The sequence below is a fragment of the Galleria mellonella genome, unplaced genomic scaffold (genome assembly GCF_026898425.1).
Source record: "Galleria mellonella isolate WM207_F2 unplaced genomic scaffold, CSIRO_AGI_GalMel_v1 utg173, whole genome shotgun sequence".
NCBI classification, from domain to species: domain Eukaryota; kingdom Metazoa; phylum Arthropoda; class Insecta; order Lepidoptera; family Pyralidae; genus Galleria; species Galleria mellonella.
In genome coordinates, this window is record NW_026442016.1 from 4,257,064 (window position 1) to 4,271,288 (window position 14,225).

General features: G+C 29.5%; 1 protein-coding gene across 7 annotated transcripts in view; it reads left to right on the forward strand.

Moving 5' to 3' along the window:
- Positions 1-14,225, forward strand: part of LOC113515661 (uncharacterized) — a 92,235-nt gene that overhangs the window by 50,618 nt on the left and 27,392 nt on the right. The gene's annotated exons all lie outside the window — the stretch shown is intronic.

Consider the following 14,225-nt stretch of genomic DNA (forward strand, 5'->3'; position numbering starts at 1 on the left):
CACTTGAAAACAATTACTTTAAATATCTAGATAAATTTGGAATTAACAGTAAAGTTCAAAAGGAATAAATAATAAAATTTAAAACAGATGAATCATTCGATATCCATGCCCTATATCTAAGTAAGTTGATTTTAAAAAAAAGTTAATGTAAGGAAGGAATAAAATATGTAAGTGAAAATAACTACTGATTTATTTTGTTACTGATCTTTAATTTTGCGTATTTAAATCTTTTGTTTTATGCCTGGTCTTTTGTATTCTTACTAAATCACAAACTTACATGTAAGGTTCTTGTTTGATCTTTTAAAATTCTTAGAAAAGAGTAACAGGTAAGTTTCTTACTTGTTCTTCTCGGCTAGTCTATTGTTTTCTAAGTCAAAGCAGTAAACTATAATAAAAATAACTATTTATCGCAGGTTCCTTATTCACATAATATTCTAGTAGGTATATTAAAATAATAATATCTTAAACATGAAGACTAAAAAGTTTATGTTTATCAAAATAGGATTATAAATTAATGTAATGTTTGTAATAAGTAAAGCTACTGTTTAAGCATGTTTAAGTAGATACAAAGATTTTTTATCTTACGAAATTTTCTTGAATCATGACTGACATCGAATTAATATTGTGTCATGATCGTATAAATTTACATTAAAATATAATGAAAAGAAAAATATGCGAACTTGAAGTTTTTAAGATATATACTATTCGTATTGTCATTATATTCTACGAATTACCACGTGACAGGACAAATATAAAGTAAAAATTTATGAGTGAGTTGGCAGTAGAATTGGGTTGGAGTTGGGATTTGGTACGATTAGATGAACACAACTTAACTGTTGTTTCTTTATAGTTTTTTTTTGTAAAGTATTTATTACATTATTATAGTAATAAGTATAATATTGATATTATTATATCGTCGTGTCTTTATAATATTGTCAGGAAAGGAGATGCAAAGTTATAATATTACAAGATTATTTTTGAGCCCTAACAAAGCATTAAAAAAGATTTTAATAATATTAAAATTCATCAGTCACTCCAGTTTGTGCGTGTGATTTTGTAATGACTTCAGTACCCTTTATATCTTTAGTTAATTATTTACAAATAACATGCATTAGTAAGTAATTAATTAAAGTGCTACATTATAGTTGATGCGAAAATAATGCGAGCGAAGTAGTTAGAAATTCTACATTCCTATCTTTAATTAGTATGAATAATGCATAAACGCAAAGATCATTTTATATACATATAATAATTAAAGAGAAGAAACAAAAGATAGAAACGTCAGTCTTTATTAGCTTAGTAATGTGTTTAGTTCTTAAAAATTGAATGTGACCGTATGAGGTCATTGGATGTTTGGAAATATTTGGGCTCAGGTATGACTGTATGACTCACAGTGCCAAGGTGTGCGGTACAGATCAAAGCAGCGACAATAACAAGCCCGATGGTCAAATTAATTTATCGTCGGTCAAATGCCAAGCATTAGAACAAATTTTCTATCTAGTCTCATTCCTACATTTATTTAGAAAATTATTTGTTCCCAGAGTTAATGCAAATAATATGAATCAGATTTTATCCGTCGCCATAGTTAAGTTATTAGTGGTTGAATGTTACGCGTGTTCAGTTTACAAGTTTGTTTTTAACGTCTTTTGTTATCGGTTAATTTTATGTGCACACGCCACTTTTGTGATTTTTCCACGCTCACTATACGGCGATCCACACGAATAATAAAAATTTTACACACTAATTTCAATTCTATTGTAACAACATAAAGTTTACAAGGATAATACCTAAGTATTTGCAGTATAATGTAAGTTAGTGCGTCTGCGCAACGTAAATCGAATCATTATGCAATGTAACCACCACAATAACGATGCGTGTAGATATATTTCAATCGATTAGATACTCTATCCTTATTGACATAAGTTTAAAATTTAATTTCTTGTTGTTTTATAAATTTATGATGTTTTATTTCGCACGTGTCAGCATTTGAGTATTGCTAATTTCTTTGTCAAATTAAGATTGTTTCAAGGTCAAAATTGTGCGTTTAATGTGCTGAAGCTGTCAGTATCATATTTTTAAATACCTACTTATTAAAATGTTCTGGACAATTTATCTATTGTAAGAACAGTTTTAGTGTTTTGATATTTTGATGTAATATAACATTGGGTTGTCGAATAATTGATATATTACCTTATATCTGACAGTGTCCATAGTAAACTCGGGCACATACGGTGGTCCCTTGTGGGGAGATTAGCCCGAGGCATCACTAAGCGGAAATTGGTTCATATTTAGTTATGTAGATAATATATGTCCTGTCAAAATGTTGGCATATAATTTGTTATATTTTGTTGAGAGTTATATGTATGTTATACACTAATTAAATGTTTGCGTTTAAATAAATAAATTTTGTTTGATATTTCAATTTTATATTACAATTTTCCATTGTAGTTATAGATTGATAGATAGATAAATAATTTATTTGCATTACTTACAGTACACAAACAGCAACAGACATAAATGCACAGTGAAAAAAAGATAATATAGAATAATAATAATATATATAATAAATATAGAATAATAGAATAAATATATAATTATTTTAGCTTTCTAACCAAGGTTTATGTTTTTATTAATGTCTTTTATCAATTATCAAAAACGTCATGACAAGATTTTAGATCTTTGTCACGTCTATAGCTAATGAGATATCGATTGATGTTCGTCATGATGAGATAATCGAAAAGCAAAACATACTTGAATATGAGCGTAATTATAATGCTCTTGTTGCGGTTTTAATTGTGTGTTACGTTTATTTAATTTTAATTTATTTGATTTCTTATATCGTTATAAAAATTGTTTTTATTAACAAACTGATTTCTGTAATAATATATTTGCACATACAGCTATAATCTAAATATACTTGTTTATATTACGACTCAGTTTTCATTTAAATTCTGTGTAGGCTTCGTAAACTATTGAAAAACGATTATCTGAATTCTGGAATTTACCCTTATTTCGGAAAGAATAGAAGAAAATCTTTTTTATTATTATTAATGATACTTAGAGCGGCAAGCAAGTTGACGGCCTAACTGATGTAAACCGTCGCCTATGATAATATTATGTCCATGGTTCTTCATATGTGTTCCCATTTCTGGGGACTACGATGTTGTATCTACATACGTGTCGAAAGTATGACATAGTACTTTTTAACAAGACGTCATATATACTCAAAACTATAATACTCGAATTTAGTTATCGGTCAACAAAAAGTAATGTTGAGTCATCAAAACAACAAGTATAATTCAATATAAATTACCTAGGTTTTAAAACATCGCTTAGATTAACTGTAATACATAAGAATAAAATCATCTTGTTTTTATATTATTTTCATGAAAGCCATAGGCAATATAGTATTATTATGTGATATTTATATCTTTGTCATGATCTTGTTTATGCCTATATGTAATATCAAGCTTTATTATTTATCAAAGACCTGTTAAATTATAATAACAAATATTACATACAAACTCTATCTGGTTTCGAACTCAAAATTTGAGCTATACTGCCAGTTATGTTAATTACAGTACATGAACAATAAAGTATAAAAAGAATATTCTAGTATTTAATTAAATTAGTTGTCATCGATTAGTCTACCGCAGCTTATTTAGGCGGCTTGTGAGGCTAGTGCTCGTAGCAATTGTCAATTGTGGCCAATTGTCTGCGTCTGCGGCGGATATTTTGACAGGTTCGTGAGGTCAAATATCAAAAGTGACATTTGACTCTTACATAATGGATTAGGCACTTAAATATTATATCCAACAGTTCACGCAAGTTTACTCAATTATTATTATGTTGTTACTATTATGAAAGTGAAGAAATCTTCAAAAATATTTTATTGCTATTATATTTATATGGATATTTTTATTTGAATTCAATTAATCAAGAAGCGACTTATGTTGTGCGAAGTCGCGAGTCGCTACTTATATATTGTACACACCTAATGTGTAATAGTTAATACCGTGATTGTACATTAATAACAGCAAAAATAAGTTATCTTTTTTTTTTATTAAATTCTTAGACAAAACAAATTAAAGTCTTTTTTAATCTTAAAATTACTAGATATGTATTTTTGGTAATAATTTATCAATATTTTTATTTCACAATTTTACCCAGATTCGTGAGAGGAAATTCCTCTGAAATTGTACTGCGTTACAGATTGTCTTTAATTGATTAAGCGTTGACAAGCAGTAGATTGTAATTAAAAACAAAAAAAACTTTTTGTTTTAGTTATACCTGAACATAAGGTATTGAATTTTTTGATGAACTGGTATGTAGCGATTGCAATTTGTAGGAGCAGTTACGTGAGCTTAGTCAAGTTACGAAAGCCCAGTCACTTCACACTAAAACGAATTTAGCGCATTGTGAAGAGGAAGCTGTACTTAGTGCGAATAGAGTAGTTACACAGAATTAGAAATTTCTAGACGCGTGATATAAATGCATTGAAATGCAACAAAGATACATTACTTCGTTGACAGAGAACGCGAATCCTTATTACCATTATAAATGTGAATGTGAGTTTATTTGTTACTTCCTGTGTCTTAGAAGCTCGACTAATTGTTATGAAATTTGGGTATATCTATTGATGGTGAAGGACGTTACTTTTACGACGATACTTTTGGCCTCGATCTATGAATACCTATATCCCGGTCGTGTGACTATGTGTGTCTGCCTGTTTTAAATTAAATACGTAAATGTTATATATTTTACAATTTTACTTCATACAAAGAGTTTCTGATGATGAGAGCGTGGGATAATGTTTTCCCCTTATCGAAGAAATATATATTAAAATCGGAGATGACATAAAAGAATAACATTACATGTAATTGAAAATGTATTTATATTGGAAGTTAAAAGGCTAGGTTGTGTAGAAATAACTTTAACTTCTCTCTTCACGTATACTTTTAGTTCTAGTACTTTTAAGGTAATTAAAATTACTTAAAATTATGTGACAAAACTAGTCGTTCTAATATAATTGTCATTTTTATAATTTGAATCCATTATATTCTATAATACATCAGCTCATGTTCATTACACACGTAATGATATTTAATTGAAAGTGCAATGTAGTGACCATTATTTTCTATTAATACGTTGATTCGGTCTTTAATTTGATTCGAATAAATTACCAATTTACGTGACCAATTATATATTTTGTTATGTACTTATGGATGTATTGGTTTGTGAGTACGCGTGTTATCGCAAAATAACTCGTAATTATTATCGCATTCCATTTACGTTGGATTTCAAGTGAAATGTAACCAATATTCTAGTGGTTTTCATTTATAGTGATTTTTTGTTTCTACACAGTATTATTTTGTTCTTTGTCTTGATTTTCATCCTTCTTATTACAATAGTTGTTATTTCTTATTATATTCTTAATAATATACAGCACATTATATTAATTATAAAAATCAGAACTATTTTAAATAAATTATAATCAACTATTAAGATTCTTTCTTACGTTATATTTGATAACATGGAGTTTATAACAAAAAAAGTATATGAAAACTTCAAAAATAATATAAAGTTGTTGGTATTTTTGTGCTATATTAATATAATAAAAATGTAACTGGATAATGTCTGTACATAGATGAAATTAAAAAAAATTGTCTAGAAGCAATGGAAGCAAAATAATATTTTTTTAAATATTGTTTCTCTGTATGTTTGTTACGGTATCACGCTAACTTTACTGTACTAAATTGAAATACGATTTTCACTGATGTGTTTCTGAAAGTGAAACATAAAAACTGATATATGTATGTTTTATTTTGATAATAATTTTCTGTAATCCGCGCATTCGATGTAGCCGGCAAAAAGTTACTTATCTAGTTAATATATTTTTTTATTTGTATTTTGAAATCTCCCACACGTAATAACATGTGTAATCATAAGTATATGTTAGTAATATTCGGGATATCCTTACAGTGTGACTTAGATAAACGTAAAACATTTGTACACTTCGATTACGGTTGCTTACTTACTTGTTTACTTACTTGTTAACATGTTTAAAATATGTTTAGTTAAGAATTGTCACGTGGTTATTTTAATTTGGTATTTTCCTGTAAAAGTTGATAAAATAATAAAAATAACATTTCCGTATGAGATAGTCGGAAGCGATTTGTCGACTGTTACATTGTAACAAACGAAAGTACGTAGCGCTCGATGACGTGCCTACATTGCCAAAGATATTTGAATATGATGATATTATAAATCTAACATTTTAGGATGAGCCTAACGCTATTTTAATTTATATTATATTTTCCAAACTTACCATACAATACCATATACGCCGTTAACTGTCTGGTAAAGATAGGCCTTCTTTTATAGGGGGGTTTTTGCCAGTAGTTGCCACGCTTGGCAGGCGGGTTGTAACCGCAGTTAGACTTTGAATATTTTAATTAAAACGCTGCTACCCATCTCTCCACCATTAAGTTCCCTTAGTGGCCTCTTATGGCACCCACGGGGAAGGGGTTTGTCCATTATTGATTAAAGGATTTTTTTAATAAGCTTAATGTTTCAGATCTACGAGTATTGAACTGCTTCTAATAATTCTTTCGCTAATATACAGTTTATTTATTTTCTTTACTTTAATTTCAACGCGGGAATTTTAATTTCAATAAGCGACATCAAGAAGAAAGATGTGTGTGTATGTCATATCTTGATCAATTCTGAATTAATTTTGATAGTTTACTTTTTGGTTAGTTTTTCTTTTGTTTTAGGTACTGATCACAATAAATTATTAAAAAATAAAACGATATATATTTTTTTAAAAACAGTTTGTGAATTGTTTAAGTTTTCGGTGGACTAGTTTACTCATTCTAGTGCGTTTATGTCTACGTTGCATTTGGTAAGACGAACGGTGAAAGTGATTGCGCGGATGTCGCGTGCGATGCGGCCGCGTCGATGGCGCGCAGGCGCACCCGCCGACCTTGCCATATACGAGCGTGCGCCTGCGCCACCCGCTCGGCGCATCACACCCGACATGTACTGACAGGGCTGTCAACTGTCATTTTGTAACGTGAAATGTAACATACGTCAATCGTCCTTGTCTGGTCGTAGGTTATATTTTTCAATTTCATGTAATTTAAGAAGGTTTTTTCCACTTTGTAGTAGATAATTAGTGATGGTGATATCATTGTAAATGCGAAAACTACAATAAGTATATTAACATGCTACAGTCACTATTGTTTGTTTGAAAATAATAATTAATTTTAGTTTACATTAGATAGATAGTTAAGTGCTCTTTATCTTTCCCTTTTAAAACATTACTGTAGACTATCTACCACAAATAAAATATAGTGAAAACAATGAGTCGCCTTATCGCTTCGCTCGACAGCGATTTCATCTAAACGTTTTTCTGATCTAGAGGAATAATAGTTTAATATTATATCTATATTAATATTTTAAAGAGGAAAGATTTGTTTCTCTGTTAGTTTATTTGTAATGGATAAACTCAAAATCTATTTAACCTATTTTAAAATTAATTTCACCTCTATAAAGCTATGTTATTAGCCTGTAATATATATTTTTTTTAAATAATATATAGATATTGTTTTCAAGAAAATTACAGATTGTTACGAACATTACAATTAGTTAACCCAAGGTATTATTAGGTATATAAAAATTTTGGCTTTTAAAGCGTTAGCTTTAATAGTATTTTTTTTTACGTTTTTGATTAGCCATTTATTTATATTAATAAATAACAAATTTTTATATATATGAGCTAAGCCAGAGCGGATCGCCAGTTTATATATAATGAAAAACATTTATTACTACTTTTTTTTTATACTACTGAGATGACAGCTGCTACCGTAGCCTACGAAGGCCTGCAATACCAGGGGCATTACGCGCGCGTTGCCCCCCCTGAAGAAACCTCTTTACTCCATTTTTGAAGAACCCCATGCATAAATTAGGTTGGGCGTCAATATTAATGTGTAATAAAGAATTTGTGGACGTAGGTGGCTCAAGATCATCACCTTATTGTAGTGTATGGGAGAGCCTTAAAGTTTAATAGTAGATAATAGAGAACTGAAATGAAGATGGTGAAGGTTTTAACAAACGAGCTCTTTATACACAGCATAGTTTCGCGTCATCTGCCATTGATACGTTATATCTGTCATTTCATTGTCAAATGATGCCTCATTTATAGGTTAACTGTAATAAAATAATTAAACGTGTTCCACAAAAAAGTAATCTACTTCAATTGTGACAAAACCAGATATTTCGATTTTAAAATTAAACTATTAAACCGATTTTGAGAAAAATTTCTATAAGGTCAATCTGTAAGTATATCTTTTCTGATAAAAAAAGAATTTTCCGAATCGGTTTACAACTGATGGAATTATGAGGTGACAAACAAAAAAAAATACGACTGAATTGAGAACCTCTTTCTTTTAAAAGACGTTTGAAAAAAATGAATTTATGTATCACTAAATAGTTGTGGTTTGTGAAAATTTGAGAGAATGGTAACCCTATATGTTGCACATAGACCAGTGAGTCAGCATTTTTCGTGTTTTTCATCTTTAGTAATAACTTGCCTATTCTATTCTACTAGTGATATATTTTTAAACGATTTCCGAAAGTAGGAAGTTCTCAATTCGTCTGTATTTTTTACTTTTTATTTAATAAAATTCTAAATTATTAGATACGTTTGATGGAAGTTAGTTGTCTGCCATGAAATTACTACTTTTTTGAGAAATAGTTTCAAGATTATGTAAAATATGGATATTAAAAAAAATAACGTTCTCGTCAACCAAGAAAATAGTTAAATGACAAGCGCATTCAATAGAAATTAATGCCCAGACTTCTTCATGGTGCGAAGTTAATGGCACGTGAAGCAAGTAATGTGATAGGAAGTGGATACTGGGTGGTATATAATTGTATATGTCATACAAGAGCACACGTTATGTATGGACCGTGTTGTTTTTGTTGTCATAACAGCCCGTAGAATGCGCGCGCACGCAGTCACGTGCGCAAGAGTCGCCGTCGAGGACGGTCTGTATACATTATATTTATATATAGTATGCATTAGCGCGTTGTAGTTTTGCAATCGAACGCGATTGAACTATTCTAAACTTGTGTCCACGTACTACGTACTCGTATATGGCTAGCGATTAAGTTTTTTATCTACCTGTACAAGTTATTTTTTAACATATTTTTTTACTTTTCTATTCTTAAACGACATAAAAAAGTTTAAAATCAGATGGTATTTTTAGTAGGCCGTGAAATCTTCAAAAATGTGTTAGCATTATCATCATCATTTCAGCCATTATCCGTCCACTGTTGGACATAAGCTTCACCGATAGACTGCCACATAGAACGGTCTTGAGCCACCTGCATCCACTGACTCCCTGCTTTGTACTCCCATGTACTTTTATAAAATTGATTAAATTTAGAGGCCTTTTTGTGGAACAAATTCTTAAATTTTAACCTAAAACCAAAAAATTAATAGGTTGGTATCTACATCATTTATTCGTTTTTAATAGACCTTGATTATTATGTCGAATTTAAAGGTGTAACGTTTAATAATAATTAGGCCCTGAACTATATTATGATTAGCACAGAAATAAGTGATGAATCACAAATGGAAATAATTATTATCGTCATGAGGAACAGAACGCGTGAGGAAAAACATCGGTCATTAAAGTGAGACGACCTTGCATCGATCAGAATTAAAACTACGATAATCAATCGACGCGTCAATGTTTAGTTAGATATCGATTGTCTCAAAGTAATATTAAACTAGTTTGAAGATTACGAAATAGCTTCATATGATGAGTCCAATGGTTGGTCACAGATGGTTTTATTTCACTCTATGGAATTATTTATATTACAAATTTTACATTAACAATAGTTTTGTGAATTTAAGGACCGCACTTGTTATAAATAAATAGAGTCATAACATCATAGTATTGGCAAATAAGTGCGCATTTGTTTCGGGGCCGACACGTTAGAACGGGCGACCTCTCGCCTCCGTCGACTTCGCTTACGACTAGCATTTACCTTTCTTAGGTCGGACTTGTCCTCAATACAGACTAGAAGCGTTGATTTATTGCGATGCATGGAATGTTGGCTCAATTTAGAGACAAATTTTGTGCAATACATACTCATGCTTACTTACTGACTATTTGTGATCACTACCGCAGTATCTGAGGTTAAACTTTAATTTTAACTATAACGTAAGTGTTAGAAAGAATTTTATCTGTGTCAAAATAAAATAAAATACATACGTACTGATGTAAACATGATACTCGATGTAAACACAAAAGATACTTCGGATTGTATAATTAAATTGTGTTCCATAAAAATCTACTTCAAAAGGATCAATTTTTTGGTTTAAACTAAACTACTAAGCCGAATTTGATGAAATTTCCATGGAACCAATCTGAAGTACCATTTAGATAAAAAAAATGACTTTTCTAAATCGGTTTACAACTGACGCAGTTATGAGGTAACAAGAATAAAAAAAAAATACAACCGAATTGAGAACCACCTTTTTTTAAAGACAGTTGATAACAAAATATATCGTCTTTCATGAAAATGGTTCGCTTTGGTGTTCGTTTATTATTTCTAACCACACACGCCCACCATTTATGATATAAATGTTAATAATTAGTTTCCAGTTTAATTACATCAAAAAGATATTATGAGTATGTCGAATGATTGGTGGATTAGTAGTATTCAAAAGTAGTGTAACGACCTACATAGTACGAGATAAATTTTGTCCGAAACCATTATTATCCTTGGTCTTTGCTTAGATTATCATCTATATGATGTTGATTCAGAATTTCAAAATTTAAAACTTACCATTTCAAATGGTCGCACCATTTATGAATATTTTGATACGGTTGATCTTGAAAGTATCGTTAACAGGAAACGGCAGTTTTGATCTTTCTTGGTTCATAATTCACCATCATAACTTCTATTCCATTCATTCCATTCATTGTTTCAGATTGATCTTGTAAGCTTTATGCAGTGCTTAAAATGCATGTGCTTTACAAGAAGTTTAGCTGTTATTGGTCTCATGATTTGTCTTGCCTGCTGTCTGTTTCCGTTAAAGATTAGTTTGTCCCGGCATTTAGTCTTATGGTCATAAAACTTCTTGAATGCCTGAGACTTTTTTACTATATTGTTCTTTGTATTGTTTTGTTTTCGTTTATTGAATGCAGTATAAAAAAAATCACATAATAGATACTTTTTTCAAATAGATAATTTCTACAAAGTAGGCTAAAATACTCGTACTTACTTACTGTTTCTTATATTTATGTATTTTTGTCTCAACTCAGCTCAATGTATTGTATTAAGATCTAAACTATGTTAGCTAAGATCACATTTTACGCTGAGTCAACAAACTAAAATCTGTTTATTACAAAGTCGCCTTTTCTCAAGAATTAACCTATTTACTCAACAAATGTTTTAACAACTTCAATATAACAATTATTATAATGCGATAACTTGTACCAATGAGTTTTCTTAGAACTCGTTTAAAATTTGCAGTCAAATTAATATCTATTGCTCATTAGAAGTAATTCGTGTTGCCCAGTTTGGATAAATTTTCCACTGCGTCGCAGATAACAAGATAACCGGACACAGATTGTTATCAGTAGTAAAGAGGTTCTTGCGTGATATTACGCGTAGTAGCAGTAGTTATCTTGTCAACTAGTAAACAGGAAGGTTAATTATATATTGACTTTAAAACGTTATAACGTTTGTAATGTATTAGTTTAATTAAAAATTAGGATTAATATTCTTTATACAACTGAAAATTGCAAACTGCCCATTAATAGGTACTCCATGCATACTGTACTGTGCTGTAAATTACACTTCTCATAGATACGTTAATATTCATGAAGATTTACACAAATGAAAGTATTGGTTCTTCTTTTGTTGAGAATTTTACTGGCTAACGTACTTTCCATCAGGCCGGGCCGTTAGCTTGTTTGCCATTCCAAGTTACATAAAAAAAGGTAGCCAACTCTTCAGTTTGAAATACAATAATGCATGTTGCTATTTTGCTGTAGAAATAATTATGATCCTTGCTGCTGCGATGAAATCTATTTAGGTGAGTCGCATTGAAATTCTACCAGTAATTATTATACTTTCTGATAATATTTGTTGTAACGTCAAAAAGAAGACTAGACATAATATATAGTAATGCAAATAGTGAATGCATACTGATGTAATAAAAATTGAATACGTAAGTAGATGTTATAAAATAAATGGAAAATAATATTTGTATGATAAGACTAAACACAATATTACGTAGTTAGTTATTGTGCAGAAGATTGGGTTATTTACTCAACTGAGTTGACGATTGTTCGTAATTATTAAAACTTGCCCAATTATATTAAACGACATGTCATTCAAAAAACTACTCTATTGACACGGTATATAATTATGAGTATGAAATCATATTTTGTGCGCAAAGATTTAAATGGTATGTAAGTAGTATCGGCTGTACGTATGTTAATACAAGAAACAAGAATATGGTAACAGGCCTTCATAAATAAATAGATACTGATTTTGATAATAATGAACATTTTCTATTATTTCTTCTGTGGCCTAAGTATTATTTATATGGATCTATCTAATTCTTTACGTAATATTAGCGTAATAAAAAGGGATTGTAAACAATATTTTAAGTTATTTAAGTATTAAAAAACTTTATTATTTTAAACGAATTGTTTATTATTTACAGTTTTTTACATCTTTAATGCATAGATTTTTTTCTAGGCTCAAGCTTTTAAATAGAGCAAGAAAGAAGCTTAGAATTATACTTAGAATTATAATATATTATACTATAATTATTTGTCACGATTAAAGTAGCTGCTTTTTTTGCGGATCAAAATTATAGTAACATCAATTTAATCAACTCAGACTAAAAAAAGGTAAAATAAATTATATTAAATTTTCAATGTTTTATAAATAAGAGTAATACTTTAGTGAGTCCACTTTTTCTAATTTATGTTGTTATGGAGAAATAAAAATACATATTCCTTTGACTTTCAGCCAATTTAATCGTTTATTCAATACTAAGTTAAATACCTATTAGTTAGTTATCTATTCTAATTCTTGATTTTTTAATTTATTTGCTGTCAGACACTTTCTGATCAATTTTTAAATTTAATTTTAATCGAATTTTATGTTAAAATTGTAACTAGATTGATATCTGTACATTGGAGATATTTAAGAAAAATTAATAGAATACCAATATATTTCAAATCAATATTTGAAAAAAAAAATAGACTACATATTACATTAAATTTCTTACTTCTAAATTCGACGCATAAGAAATAGTCGGCAGACAACTAGTTAGGTAACAATATTTAATAGTCTAACATTAATCAATATGTAATTATAAACAAATTATTTCTAGAATATTAACTAATTGGATATTTGTTTTAAATCACCATTTCAAAATAAATAGGTTCATAGGACGACATTGTTTCAAGAATCGTAAACACAAAAAGTCTTCTTTTATATGTTTAATTTTACTAATTTAAAATTTTATTCCTTTTCTTAAATTAGTCACTACCTTTCTGTTATTCCTATGTTTTTCTCTGTCTAACTTTCCAAATTTATTGCTGCTATTCATTGTTTGTTTTCCTATCTTCATTCTATCCTCATAATACATCATAATACAAAGAATATCCATTGGTTTGTAGTTGTTGAAAGGAGACCGAAATGATAATTGTTAGCGCTCAACTGACTAATGTAATGAGACTTAATGCATGAGTAAATTAGCAAAAAATCGCCACCGCGTCCGTCTGTCCCTTGGCAGTGCAGCGTCTGACATTGAACGCACGACCCTATTAAACGTAAGCAGACGAGCCCCGAGGCCGGTTGCTCATCGCCATATCAATTGATTGTTATTCTGTTTTCCACATTATAATATTATTAATATGTCTAACTATAGGTTTAGGCTAGACCTATATGGTAATATTGCTTTAACAAAATTGACCTCTTTATTATTATTAAATTTAATTTGACCTTTAAATTCCACGTGAAATTTTAAAGCTAATAATCCTGTTGCATAGAATATGTAATGAGAAGATATAAATAGAATACGTAACGTTTATTTATTGAGTTAGATAACTATTATCTTAGATAAGAGTATTTTTTTTTTGTTATTAAATTGAAAAATGAAAAATATTTTTGCATGCATCATT